This window comes from Sus scrofa, chromosome 4 (genome assembly GCF_054392235.1).
Source record: "Sus scrofa isolate SSC_HxYL_T2T_F1_AM1 chromosome 4, Sscrofa_HxYL_maternal_Yorkshire_Landrace_v2.0, whole genome shotgun sequence".
NCBI classification, from domain to species: Eukaryota; Metazoa; Chordata; class Mammalia; order Artiodactyla; family Suidae; genus Sus; species Sus scrofa.
In genome coordinates this window covers 109,982,775-109,998,331 of record NC_139386.1, presented here as the reverse complement: position 1 = coordinate 109,998,331, position 15,557 = coordinate 109,982,775, and the positions used below count along the sequence as shown (strand labels likewise).

The window sequence follows — 15,557 nt, the reverse complement described above, 5'->3', positions numbered from 1 at the left end:
CAGTAGAAATACAACATCTTATACAGCTTCTTGTAAGTCCTAATATCCAGTAGTGAAGTCTCTTTCTTACTCTTTGAAATCTCCTGGTTAACCTTGATCCCTTTCTTCTTCCACATAACTTTTTATCAGTTTTTCAACTTCCATGAAATATGTTAGGATTTTAGTTAGAATTGCCTTGAATCAATAGACATATTCTGTGAGAATATATATCTTTGCATTATTGAGGCTTCTAACCCCACAAGAGTGATCTCTTTCTCTCTCTTTTTTTAATTTTAGGTCCACACCTGTGGCATATAGAAGTTCCCAGGATGGGGTTCAAATTGGGAGCAGTATCTGCCCGCCTATGCCACAGCCATAGCAATACAAGATCCTAGCCGAGTCTGCAGTGTACACCACAGCTCACAGCAATGCCAGATCCTTAACCCACTAAGCAAGGCCACGGATCATGCCCACATTCTCATGGATAGTAGTTGGGTTCATTACTGCTGAGTCACAATGGGAACTCCTCTGTCTTTATTTAGGTGTTCTTTTTGTCTCTTAGGAAAATTTTATAACTTTCTCATAAGGATATTGCAGATATTATGTTCAATTTATTCTAGGCAAATATGTGTGTGTGTGTATGTGAATGTGTGTTATTGTTATAAATAGTATTTTCTTTAAACTTACATTTTCTAGTTTTTAAATGTTACTGTATTAAAGTATTAAGTAATTTACTATATGATAAGAATGTAGTTGACTTCCGTATTAGAAAAAATATTCTGATGAAAATAACAGTCATGACAGCTAAGAATACTGAATGATAGCTGCTGTCATTGGCTGAGCACATACTTTTGGCTGGCTATGATGCTAAATGCTTACATACATTTTCCTTTTTTATTCTCAGAGCTGATCTGTGAATTTGAAAATAATTCTAACAGATTCAAAAACCAAGGTGGAGGGAGATTGTCTTGCTGTGTGACTTTAATATTTCAATCACCCACTCGGGTCCAGTCCCAAACTGTTCTGACTTTAAAGCACACACTCTAGCTATAATACTGATTATGCCATCCCCTGAGTTTTAAAGGGAAACAGCAACAATAATAAACAAATATCAACCAGTCTATCACTTCTGTATTTCCTGCTTTCCCAGTTAAGTCATCCATAAACAGGTGGTATCTTAATGTTGTTTATATGAACCATCTACAGAAGATGTGAAAAATTTGTTCTCCAAGAGTGTGGTTGCTAATGTCTGTTTAGTAGATCAGCCATTACATTCTTTACTGGCTATACCCTCTCCCTGCTGTATCTGTCCCTGTTATAACAAAGATCCCATGATTCAAGAGGGGTTAAGGAGAGGGCTGTGTCTTCCAGAGTCTGATTTGTCTGTTGGAGAGAGAGAGAGTTATTCTGCTTTATTTTTATGTAGCTCTACTGATCCTGTGTTAAATGTGGCACACACTCCATTCAGGCAGGTTCGTGATGAGCAAAGAAATGCTTTCATTTGTGAGCATGATATGCCCTACACCCCAAAGCCACACTGTAGAATACAAGGACACATGAGACTTAAATTCTTACATAACAAGCCCGCTTGTAGTAGATACATAATCATTCCTTAGATTTGCATTGCAAAGCAACTTCACAGTGCATATCCAGCTAATTTAATCTTTCCCAAACCGCAGGACATAAGCTGGGTAGGTGCCACTGTGACCACTTTTTAAATGCGGAAGGCAAGACCCAGAGGAAGTAATTCAGCCAAGTCATAGTGCAGCTGTAAAACAAAAGCTACAACTAGACTGATGGGGACTGATTTCCAGTCTGGCATTCTCTTTACCTCTTCACAGGTCATAGTCTTTGAGTTCTACTTTCCAAAGCCCCCAGGAAAAGACATGCCCTTGTGAACCCCTTCTCAGATTTTCTGCTCTAAAAGAGATAATATCCTACTGATGCAGAAAAGCACTGAGCAGGTGAGACAGCCCCAACCACCAGAGTCTTGGTAACCATCAGTCCTCTTTTTGTTCAATGTAAATTCAGATTCCTACTTAACAAGCATTTCTTGAACCTAATAGCTCTAAAGAGGCAGCATTGAACTTGGCTGTTCTCCAATACCAGAGCTCTTTTCACTGCATGTTGAAAGAAGAGCATCATATAGGAGTACCTTTAGGACCCTCTGACCCTAGGGAGTAGAGTGCTTGTTGTCCCTGAGGGATCCCTTTATGGAGTGAGTGGAGGACTCCCCTTTCTCTCTTTGGACCTCCCATTCCCCTAAGTGAGAAGCTGTCTTCCCTTCTACATAAACCTGTGGCAGTATAGAACCAGCTTCCCCGATGAGCTGGAATCCTAAATCAGGAACTCCAGCTTTCTCTGGAGTAAAGATTTGGTAAACAGGTATATCTTCTCCCAGTCTATTTCTAGAGGTATGTGTATATTTTGTTATACAATGAAATTTTAAAGGTGTGCATTCTGTTTAATTAACATGTATTGGGCATCTTCATGGTCTTCAAAACTTTTACAAAAACTAGCCTCTAAAGCCTGCAAAATATTCCATCATTTTGATATACAGCAATTTATTTAATCAGTTACACATCATTAGACCTTTAGGCAGTTTTCCTTTTTTTGTTAAACATCTTTGTGCATAAGAATGTGTTCACACACTTCTTACTATTTGAGGGTAGATTCACACACGTGGAATTCTTTTTTTTTTTTTTGTCTTTTGTCTTTTTGTTGTTGTTGTTGTTGCTATTTCTTGGGGCGCTCCCGCGGCATATGGAGGTTCCCAGGCTAGGGGTCAAATCAGAGCTGTAGCCAACGGCCTACGCCAGAGCCACAGCAACGCGGGATCCGCGCCGCGTCTGCAACCTACACCACAGCTTAGGGCAACGCTGGATCGTTAACCCACTGAGCAAGGGCAGGGATCAAACCCGCAACCTCCTGGTTCCTAGTTGGATTCGTTAACCACTGTGCCACGACGGGAATTCCCGTGGAATTCTTAATAGAAGGTTAAGAACATTTTTAAGATTTTTGATACCAAAAAAAAAAAAAAAAGACTATACCATTTTATACTCCTTCCACAGTGGGGAAAAAATGCTAACCTTACCAGATTTGGGGTGCTGTTGTTTTTCAAATGCTTTGTTATTTCGATGGGTTTTATAATGGCATCTCAAGGTTGTTTCAATACTTCTGAGGGTAATCTTATTTTTTTCAACTTTGTTAGTCATTTATTCTGTCCTTTGCTTACTTAAAAAAATTGTAATCAGAGTGTTGGTCTTTATTTCTTTAGGTATTAAGGATAGAAATCCTTTTGCAGAAGTGTTTGTAGCAAATGCTTTCTGCCAGATTGCTATAAGGTTTTTAAATATTGTAATGACTTCTTGATGTACTTAAGTGTTATATTTTCATTGAGGAATCTATTCCTCTTTTCTGACTCCCTCTGTTGATTATCTGTACAGAGAATCCTTTCCCACCCAGGGCACTGACAAATATTCATCTCAATATTTTCACATTTTGGTTTCACTTAAAATGTTCTCCTTTATCCATCTGGACTTATTTTGATATATGGTGTATGAGGCAATACATTTTTCTTTGTTTGCAAATAGCCAGATTTTTCAACAGATTTGGACGGACTGAATCTTGATGATAAATTGAACCAAACACACACACAAGGGCGATGAGGGATTCATAAAGCTGGGGTGTTCAGAACCCTGATGGATTGTTCGATGAGCACTGGAAAAGTTGTCAAATAAAACAAATATTTGTCAGCATCTGAGTTGGGTTCTAGGTTGTCTCTCTTTTTCTCTTTCTCCCCAAGTGAGGGAGCTCCCTTTACCACAATGGAGTGTCCTAGGTTCAAGAAACCAAGAGGTGGAGCAGACCAGAATTGTCTCATGATGTGAAGACCTCCATCGACCCCTGCAAAATGAGATGCTCCTCAAAGCAATTTAACAAGGGATGCCGGAAGGGGTGGAGAGGTATCCTTCTCATAGATCCAGGCTGAAACTTACAATCAAGCTGTTTGTGCTCCTTGCATGTCTCTAGCATTACACTGACGATACCATACTATAATTTACCTTCTTGTGACTTCCCCCTTATCCTGCTCCTAGTCTCTGTGTGTGATATTTGCTTATGGAAGTAAAATAACACCCAGTAGAGTACATAGATAGTTGGATGAGTTTTGATAAGTGTAACAACCCATTTAACACTGCAATAAGACATAAAACATTGCCATCATAATAGAAAAATTCTCTGGACCCCTCTTCCTGGTTATCACCCTCCTTCATCCTGAAGTGACAACTGTTTTGATTTCTGTTGCCACAGACTGGTAGTGCCTGTTCTTAGACACCATACTAATTGAATTTTAAAATATATATTCCTATGTGTCTGGCTCCCAAACTACTATATAATCAGAAGGTCATCCATGTTGGTTCAAGTATTATAGAATATTTCTTTTTGTTGCCGAGTAGCCCCAACACTGTTTTTTTTTTTTTTTACCATCCTAACCATTTTTTTTCTTTTTTTATTAATTTTTTATTGTTATTTCCCCAATACAATTTTTTTTCCTACTGTACAGCATGGTGACCCAGTTACACATACATGTATACATTCTTTTTTCTCCCATTATCATGCTCCATCGTAAGTGACTAGACATAGTTCTTAGTGCTACACAGCAGGATCCCATTGCTAATCCATTCCAGAAGCAATAGTTTGCATCTATTAACCCCAAGCTCCCAATCCATCCCACTCCCTCGCCCTCCCCCTTGGAAATCACAAGTCTATTCTCCAAGTCCATGATTTTCTTTTCTGTGGAAATGTTCTTTTGTGCCATATATTAGATTCCAGATATAAGTGATATCATATAGTATTTGTCTTTTTCTTTTTGACTTACTTCACTCAGTATGAGTCTCTAGTTCCATCCATGTTGCTACAAATGGCATTATTTTGTTCTTTTTTATGGCTGAGTAGTATTCCATTGTGTGCATATATACCACATCTTCCTAATCCAATCATCTGTCGATGGGTGTTTGGGTTGTTTCCATGTCTTGGCTATTGTGAATAGTGCTGCAATGAACATGCAGGCGCATGTGTCTTTTTTAAGGAAAGTTGTATCTGGATATATGCCCAGGAATGGTGTTGCTGGGTCATATGGTAGTTCTATTGTATAGTTTTCTAAGGTACCTCCATAATGTTCTCCATAATAGTTGTACCAGCTTACATTCCCACCAACAATGCAGGAGGGTTCCCTTTTCTCCACACCCTCTCTAGCATTTGTTATTTGTGGATTTATTGATGATGGTCATTCTGACTGGTGTGAGGTGGTATCTTGTGGTAGTTTTGATTTGCATTTCTCTAATAATCAGTGATGTTGAGCATTTTTCCATGTGCTTGTTGGCCATCTGTATATTTTCCTTGGAGAAATGTCTAATCAGGTCTTTTGCCCATTTTTCAATTGGGTTGTGGGCTTTTTTGCTGTTGAGTTGTATAAGTTGCTTGTATAATTTAGAGATTAAGTCCTTGTCAGTTGTATCATTTGAAACTATTTTCTCCCATTCTGTAAGTTATCTTTTTGTTTTCTTTTTGGTTTCCTTTGCTGTGCAAAAGCTTGTCAGTTTGATTAGGTCCCATTGGTTTATTTTTGCTTTTATTTCTGTTGCTTTGGGAGCCAACACTATTTGTTGAAGAGCCTGTCCCTTCCCCATTGATTGGATTTAGCACCTTTGGGAAAGATCATTAGATTGTAATAACGGGGTTTTTTTTTTTTCCTATTCTATTGATCTATTTGTCTATCTTTACACCAATAACATGCTGTCTTAGAAATTGACAAGTTAATAACTAACATTTACATAGAAATGTAAAAGACTGAAAACAGTCATTTAAAAAAATACTAAAAACTTTATAGGGAGACTTAAAACTATGTTGCATAAAGCCTCCAACTATTTTATTTTTATCAGCTTATCAATTTCCACATAAAAGTTGCTGGTACTTTGATTGGACTTTCATTGAATCTATAGATCATCTTTGTGAGAATCAACAGATGATCTTTGTGAGAATCAACATCTTTATCATTTTGATTCTGTCACTCCATAAGGATGGCATATCACTCTGCATTTATTAGATCTTTCTTAATTTCTCTCAGCAATATTTTATATTTTTAAGTACAGAGGTCTTGTACATCTCTTAAAAATCATTTGCAGGTGTATGGTGATATTGATTCTGATATAAATGGCATCGACTTTTAATTTCCTTTTCTAATTATTTGTTGATAGCCTGCAGACCTATAAGGTAAGTTTTCCATATCGATCCTCTATCCTTAAACCTTGTGAAATATTCTTATTAGCTTTAGTAGCATTTGGAGGGTAGAGTCCTTGGAGTTTTCTGTATATAAAATCATGGCGTTATAAATAAAGATAATTTTACTTCTTCTTTCCTAGTCTTTACAACTTTTCTTTCTTTTTCTGCCTAGTGGAAAGACCTCACACAAAATGTCGAATACAAGCAAGGAGCGTAGACAGCCTAACCTTGTTTCTGATCTTAGCAGCAAAGTGTTCCATCATTAATTTGATGTGAGGCACAGAGTTTTTATAGATACCTTTTGTCAGATTGAGAAGGTTCTGTTTTATTCCTCGTTTGCTGCCAGTTTTAATCATGAGATGATGCTATAGTTTAATCATGAAATGATGCTGTAGATCCAGTTACTTTCCTGGATTTACTCTGATGTAGATATGATTTTTTCCCTTTATTCTTTTAATGAGATGGATTATATTGTTTTTCTTATATTTTCACCAAGCTTGCATTTATTTGGGATAACCCCATTTGGTCATGATACGTTATTGTTTTTATATATTGATGAATCTGAGTTGCTAATGTTCTGTTAAGGATTTTTACATCTCTGTTCATGAGCAACACTGGTTTGTAATTTTCTTGTAGGGTATTTGTTGGGTTTTGGTATTAGAGATTTGTCAGGTTTTGGCTTTCCAGAAAGGGTTGAGATGTAGCCCTTCCTACTCTGTTTCTGTCAGGGATTGTTTAAGATTGATATTATTTCTTAAGTGCTTGACAAAATTCACCATTAGCACTGTCTGGGCCAGATGTGTTCTGTGTGGAAGAAATTTAATTGTAAATTCAATTTCTTTAACAGATACTCAGGTCATTTATTTCTTCTGGTGTCATTTTTGAAAAATTCCATTTTTCAAGGGATTTATCCATTTCCTTTATATTGCGAAACTTGTTGGCATAAAGTTGTTTAAAATATCCCCTTATTATTTTAACGTCTATAGGATTTGTGGAAATATCCTTCCTTTTATTCTTCATAGTGGTCATTTGCATTTTCTCTTCAGCTTTTGTTGTTCGGTCTAACCAAGGGCTTATCGATTTTATTGGTCTTTTCAAAAAATTACTTTTTGGCTGTTTATTTTCTCTATTGTTTGTTTTCATTTCATTTATTTCCACTCTATATTACTCCTTCTTTCTATTTACTTTGAGTTTACTGTTCTTTTACTGGCTTCTTATGATGGAAGCTAGGATCACTGATTTTAGTCCTTTCTCATTTTCTAATATATAAGCATTGAAAACTCTAAATTTTATTCTGAGCATCACTTTATTTGTATCTCAGAAATTAGGTAATGTGTGCTTTTATTGTCATTTATTTTTAAACATTATCTAATTTTCCACGAGATTTTTCTCTTGAGAAGTGTATTACTTAATTTCCCAATATTTTAATATTTTCTAGATATCTTCTAGCATGGCCAGAGTTTGGATACATTTTGTATGATTTTTATGTTAACTAAATTTTTCTAGAGCTGCAATGTAGGTCGCAGATGCAGCTCTGATCTGGCGTGGCTGTGGCTGTGGCGTGGGCTGGCAGCTCTAGCTCTGATTTGACCCCTAACCTGGGAACCTCTATGTGCCACGGGTACATCCCTACAAAGCAAAAAAAAAAAAAAAAAAAAAAAAAAAAAAAATGGAGAGTTAAGACTAAAACACAGCCTTGCCTTCAAGTAATTCATGGTGTGATATGTATATGCATGGCTCTGTACAGTTTTTCAAAGAACTCCAGAAAGACAGAAGGATGGATGTGAACTCTAAATGGAATCTGAACAATATGACCAAAATTTATAGTGATGCAGTAACTACCACTTTCAGCTGCTCTACAGTGTATAGTTGGTATGCATTTTCTTAAAGAAGGAAAGGTGTGATGTAGAATGATCCATGTGGTTCCTAGAGCCCTTGCCACTGAGTTCAGAAATTTAATGGGCATAGCAGAAGAAGGAAAGAAGGGGTGCATATCAAAGAGCAAATATAATAATCTATTAAGAAAATGGATACTCTTCAGAAAATGTAGGCATTCCCATCATGGCTCAACAGAAACTAATCTGACTAGCATCCATGAGGACACAGGTTTGATCCCTGGCCTTGCTCAGTGGGTTAAGGATCCAGCGTTGCCGTGAGCTATGGTGCAGGTTGCAGACACTGCTCGGATCTGGCATTGCTGTGGGTGTGGCATAGGTCGTCGGCTACAGCTCCGATTAGATCCCTAGCCTGGGAACCTCCATATGCCATGGATGCAGCCCTAAAAAAAAATGGAAAAGAAAATATAAAATAGCAAAGGATGGTGGGTGATAATGATGTTGATCATGGCAGCTAACATTTATCGAGCATTTACTATGTAGAGCTGTGGTACTAAACATTAAGTTCCCCAAACCCTATATCATTATGGCCACCTTGCAGATGAGGACACTGAGACAGAGCGATTAGCTGCCTGCCCAAGACCACATGGTTAAAAATGAAAAAGACAGGACTCATCCCAAACACTATGGCTCTTGAGATTCTGTGAAAAAATTCTGAGGGCTGTTATCCCTTATTCAGTGGGACTCATCCTAAATAGGGGCCTGGGTCCTCCAGGAAGGAAATAGGATTTTGACATACCTTTGGGCTGTATTTTTGGAGGTAGAGTCGGCAAGAGTTTTTCAATGTATGCCAAGTATTGTCCAAGTCAGATGTGGGGGAAAAGCCAGTCCATAAGGACCAGCAGAAAATTCAAGGTGGAAGCAGAACTAACAGGGATGAGAGGGGACGGACAAGGGACTGGTGACAAGAGCAGAACCAAAGAGGGTCCAGACTGAGGCAGAAGTCAGATGGTGATGGTGGGCCACCAATGCTCTTGCCAGGCACCGTGGGTGGCACTTTGGTGTGATCTTCACAGCCGCTCAGTGAGGTAATCACTACTGTCTCTCCCTCACAAACTGGCCCAAGGTCACGTGTATAGTATATGGACTTAGAATTACCAAAAACCTTAGCCATTGCTTCTCTCTAATGGTGGTGGTATGTGAGGATCCGAGGAGCTGCAGGATGGTCAGGACCCCAGCGATTGGGGCGGATTCCCCTTGGGAAGCCACTGCCACTGCCACTGCATGATGGCTTGTAGTGGTTGAGCTAGCTTTCCAATGGTATTGCTCCCAAGACTTGTAAGAGGCACCCCAAATTTTAGGATCAAGACAACAAAAAGTTTTCAATTACATTTGGCAAAGGACCAAAATATGTCCATTGCTTGACATCAGTATTGTTATTGGCATAATAGGAACAGATGACAGGAAATGCCTCCTCTGAGTATTTATGTCCCTTCCATTTTTTCCTATCTAGAAAGTAACCTCCAATTGGGAAAGGAAAGCTTTGCACAAATATTGGTGACGGAAAATGGAAACCAAGGCAAGAGAGAGTGTTTTAAAGGAGCCCCTGGGGTCCAGGGACCTGGCCAGATAAATTATATTCTAGGAGACTTGCTGCCTCCTCCAAGAGGCAGAGGCTTTGAGGAAAGGTGCTAGAAGCTCAGTCATGAGAAAATGCTGATCCTTTAAATAAAGGGCAGGAGGGTTGATGATCTTTTGTCTGGTGAGCTGGGTGTTGTTCCCAGGTTGAGAGGCAAAGAGCCCACATTTTCCCAGGCTTGCCATGTTTTTCTTCCTGAGAGAGCTGCTAGACTGGTTTTCCAGGTATTGTGCAAACAGAATGCATTGGGGTTGCAGCACATTTGACAGATAAAGTGTCTGTCCTTGAAGATGAGCTCTACCTCTGAGTAAAGGCTGATGGCAGGTTAGGTAGGTGAGAAACTGATTGGATGCAGGTAGGTAGGTGAGAAACTGATTGGATGCAGAATACTAATTAATGGAGCGACGTTGATCTAGAGAATGGATCATTCTCGCTACAGACATCTGGCCTCCATCTTGCCCTGTTAAGTATTTTTATTAATGACTCAGATAAAGACACTGATGGCCTGGTGATAAAAATCTGTGAGTGACGCAAAGCTGGAAGAGATAGCTACTACACCGGACAGTAGAATTGCAATGCAAAAAAGATGTGACAGACTGAACAATGGACCAGATCTAATAAGATTATGTTTAATGGGGATAAATGTACAGTCCTACACTTGGTTGGAATAAACAAGCAAATAAGACAGAATAAGCAGCAGGTGGGAGAGACGTGCTTTGATAGTAGCCTGTGTGAAAACGACAGGGACGTTTCAATTGATTATAAGCTCAAAATGAGTCACTCGTGTTCTGTAAGCTTCAATTGTCGTGGAAGTGTGGGTGGAATCATAAGGGAAGCCATGTCCTTTCTTGCTCTGAAATGATGGCTCATATTTGCAGAGCACTTGTTGTATGACAAACATCTTTATATGGATTCTCCCCCATTTAGTCTTGCTACTGGCCTTTGAGGGGCTATTATAACCCCATTTTATAGATGAGGAAACAAGAATTCGGAGACAGGTTACTTAAAGTCACATACTAGAGCCAGGATACAGAGATAGGTGTCGGGACCCCATACAGTGTGCGAAACCGCCACGCCAGGCTACCTTTGGTCCCTTTAGCTCATCCCTAGAAAGTCATCAGTTCACCTTATAAAAGGGAACATGGAAGCTGAAGGAGCTGAGAAATTAAAATCAAATCACACACAAAATGGAGAAAGACTGGGGGCTGGGCTGTGACCCCTCTCCTCACATGTGTCATAGGTTTAGATTGTTCCTCCTTGGGGTCCTGGAGGGCAGAGCCACAGCCAACAGGGTGAGGATACAAAGGGGGCATATTCAGGTTCAAACAAGCATGAACTTTCTGATAATGCCAGCTGACCGTGGACTGCACGAGGGAGTGTCATGAGGTGGCATCAAGCACAGGCTGATGGGTCACTTTGTTAGGAACCATCACCAGACCAGGCGACTTTCAGGTTCTCATCCCCCTGAGAGGTTCTGTGCTTCCAGAGGAGTCCTAGAATGAAGAGCTGGGCACTTTTAGGCCCAGGGCAATAGCCTGGGGCTTTTGATTTCCTGACTTTCAGCAATGAACACTGATAACATGGCTCTCATCCAGGGAGCTGCTTTTTTTTTTTTTTTTTTTTTTTCTAATTTTATTCCTCAAGGATTTTTGAAGTATGTACTACTCTTTACCTATATAACAAAAGTCCCTAGACAGCTGCCTCAGATCCATTATGGAAGGTAGAAGAAAAAATAAAGGGACAAACAAAATACGTAAGGTTCTTGACTCTTTCTTCCACACTGGCATCTGCATCTTCTCACTTCTGTTAACATATCTACCTAATAGCCTTTCACTCCTTCATCCCCACCCCAAAGTCAGCCTTTGTAAAGGATGTTCTTTTTATTCTTTTAAGAATTCTATTTTAGGAGTTCCCTGGTGGCCTAGTGGTTAAGGACTTGAATTATCACTGCTGTGCTCAGGTCACTGCTGTGGCACAGGTTTGACCCCTGGCCCAGGAACTTCTGCATGTTGCGATTGCAGCCAAAAAAAAAAGAGAAAGAAATTTATTTGGTAGACAAAACTGTGGACTTGAGCCCAGAAGAGAGCCTCTAAGATGGCTCTGAGGGTTGGCTCCACTGCTGTTCTCTCTTCAGCTGTGGTCTAATGAAATGGAACTTTTTGTATTTGAGGCATATGGAAGTTCCCAGGCTAGGGGTCCAATCTGAGCTGCAGCTTCTGGCCTACACCACAGCCCCAGCAACATGGGATCTGAGCCATGTCTGCAACCTACACCACAGTTCATGGCAATGCCGGGTCCTTAACCCACTGAGTGAATCCAGAGATTGAACCTGTGTCCTTGTGGATATTAGGCTCATTACCGCTGAGCCACAATGGGAACTCCAGGAAACTTTACATGAATGGTTATAATTATAAACAGAAGTGAGTAGATAGGTTCACAGCAAGGAACTGAAGATAGAGTCCATCTGTAAATGACTGTATGATCCACAGTGCATGGACTCTGGTGCATCCATTTGATTACTGAGAGATTTCTCTCTTCTAGGCTTCCAAAAATCTAGAGTATTTTTTGTCTTTGTTCTGGATAGTTAGGATTTGTGGACTCATGGTCCCATACATAAAATGTTTTCAAAGTATAGCCTCTTGTGTTAAGAGAAGAAACAATAGCTCAGCATTGAGGCTGACAGTCCATCAAGCTCCTAGCCAGCTAATCCATCAGGGCAGCTCCTATCACTTACCCGGTGGTGGAGAAAGCATCTGCTGCCCAGTGTGATGAGGCGACGTCAGGCACTGGAGGTAAATGGGCTCGGCCTGCACTCACCAGTCTGATGCTACAGTTGTGTTTTCCTAGGAAGCCTATACCATCGGAATCACGCCTGCCAAGGAAGAAATTCTCTCTTCTCTCTCTTTTTTTTTTTTTTTTTTTTTCCCCGAGACATATTTCTGTATTTCCCCGGTATCATTTAAGCATATTAAATCACTGTTAGTACGCAGAATGGGCATCAAGTTAGCATAAGATCTAATCAGAGTGAGTCGGCTGGTCTCTGAAGGCTTTATTCCTTTTGTCTCTTTCCTCTGTTTTCTTGTTAGACTGAAGAGCCTTTTTTGACATCCTCATTTGTTCTGCTGTGTAATAGCATGGGATCTTTCGGAGCTGTTGACATCTGCTCCACTCTAGAGAGCTGCAGAACCGAGCCAGCAAAGCAATAATAATTAGGCCCGAATGGACGGCGAAGATGCAAGAGAGGAGAAGGAAGATGAGAAAGAACACATTTGGCGCCTGGTGTTCAAACCTGGAGAGGGGGGCGTGCATGTGTGTGTACACGCACTGGGGCCACTCTTTTTTTTTTTTTTTTTAATCATTTATTTATATATTTTTTTTCTACTGTACAGCATGGTGACCCAGTTACACATGCATGTATACATTCTTTTTATACATAAGTGACTAGACAGAGTTCCCAGTGCTACACAGCAGGAGCCCATTGCTAAGCCATCCTGAAGGCAACATTTTGCATCTATTTACCCCAAGCTCCCAGTCCCTCCCACTCCCTCCCCTTCCCACTTGGCAACCACAGGTCTATTCTCCACGTCCATGATGGGGCCACTCTCATATGTGTGTTGTGGACACAAGTCATTTTCCAATGGGAATGGACATCAGTCATGCTCAGAGTTCTCCCATCCCTCACTCCTTTCCCCTTCCCCCGGAAGGCCACCCCTAATGTGGGTGCTGCTTTCTCCGTGTGCAGAGGAGGAGCTGAGGACCTGTCCCGACCCTTCTCTAGACACCGCTCTCCGGGGATGAATTAGGTTCTTTGGGAAGATGCCATACAAGTCTTCCTGCTTATCAAGAAACGGTCGGCTGGCCACACACTACCATTGAAAATGCTGCTGGTGTCCATGCAATGCTTAGTATTTGCCAGGTGCTGTGTAAGCCGTTCATGTGCAGTATCATTCCTCCTTACAGGACCCCATGAGAGAGGTGTAACTTATCCACACTTGCAGATGAAAAGATTGGGGCCTACAGTGGCCCCACAGCTAACGGAATGTGGCTTCGGGAGTCGAACCCAGGCCTCTGTGACCCAGCACCTGCATTCTTAGCTCCTAGGCCATATTCTCAGAGGCCTTACTTGTATGGGAAGAGAGACTGGTTTTTAAAGGCTATGGTTACACAAAAGAACCAGTCATGTCATTCATTTGTGATTCTTCAGCAGAGCAGCCAGGCTGCTCAGTGACACACGTAGTCAGTTCCAAGAACAACCGATCAGTTCAACGACGAGAACTGAAATGAAATCAACCCCTGCAAACCAGAGAGCCCACTTTCTTCTTCTGGGTTAACTGATTACTTTGTAGAATCCAGGAATCTTGAGGCCAAGTGTCTTGAGGGCCATCAAGGCACAGGGGACTGAGCCCTGCACTGAGTCCTAGGACCCAGCTCCATTCTGGTGGCCAGTGTACTGGGGTTGGTCTGACCCTGAGCACAGTGGGAGGCAGACGAAGCTCATGATGGAGAGCATGTTTCCTGCCTGTGCCATCTGTACCCCCAGCCTTGTTCCCACCCAGCCCTGCTCCAGAACTTGAACCCTAATGCTCTCCCGACATCCTTCACTTCGTCAGAGCCCCTTCCTGAGGAGTGTCAGGTGACTCATTTACACAGAGTGACCCCTCTTAGATCCATTTTAACTAGGAAAGATGTCTTAATTAGGCCGAAGGAGTACATCTCTGGTAGTGGCATCTCAGGCCTCCCCAAGCTAATAGGACAGCAGGGGGCTGGGAAGGACATCCCTCTGTCCATCTCCTTATCATGCTCAGTGGGATGCGACAGGGCCTTCTCCCATCTACTCATGGCTGGGTGGTGGCAGGGATGGAGAAGGGCCAAGGACACAGCACCTTCCAGGGGTCCAGCTCAAGACGGGGGAGGCCTGGTGTGTTGTGTGGGAAAGCACTTCACAAAATTAACATTGCGAAGCGTGAAACAGAGCACTGAGTGACATTCTGGGGAGGAAAAGGCTGATCTAACCCATTGGAAGCTTGGGCAGGAAAAAAAAAAAAAAAAGCAAAGTGGGATTACTCTTGGGAGACAAAAATCTAGAGCTAGAGAGATAAAAAGTCATGTGTGACACAATGTCTGTCAGCAGCTGTGCCCCTGAAAGTCACCCGACAGGAAGATCAGGCAGCAGCAAGATGGAAGCTGCCAGGGCGACAACACATCAAGGAATTCAAGGGCCAATTTGGGCCATGGGTAAAACAGGACCAAGAAAGAACAGGAGTCCTCTCGGCATGTGCCCGGCATCAGTACATTGGTGCTGGAAGGCCCACCTGGGCCAGAATTAGCATTAATTGCCCAATAGTAGCCACCATCATGCCATATTTATAGCTGGTAGCTCCTATGATCACTAGGAGACAGTGGGTGAAAGGCACTCAGCCAACCAGGACTCAGGGTGTAGGGCAGCACATCATCCTTGTGGCTTTGGGGTTTTTTAAATTATTTTTATTTTAATAATCCCAATTGAGTTTTACTATATTTATAGTTGTACAACCATCATCTAGTTATTTTAAAATTCATTTTTATACAATTTTTAAGGTTACTTTCCATTTACCACTATTACAAAGTATTGGCCATATCCCCTGTGTTGTATAATCAATACACCCTTGAGCTCATCTTATACCCAATAGTTTGTACCTCCCACTCCCCTGCCCCTATCTTGCCCTCCCCACTGGTAACCGCTAGTTTGTTCTCTGTATCTGTGAGTCTGCTTTTTTTAGGTTCTATCCACTTGTTTGTTGTATTTTTTTTAGATTCCACATACATGTCTTTTGGTTTTTAAT

The 15,557-nt window shown here is 41.1% G+C and overlaps 1 protein-coding gene across 7 annotated transcripts in view; it reads left to right on the top strand.

Annotated features, from left to right (window-relative positions):
• SLC22A15 (solute carrier family 22 member 15) overlaps window positions 1-15,557 on the top strand; it is a 255,205-nt gene that overhangs the window by 97,650 nt on the left and 141,998 nt on the right. The gene's annotated exons all lie outside the window — the stretch shown is intronic.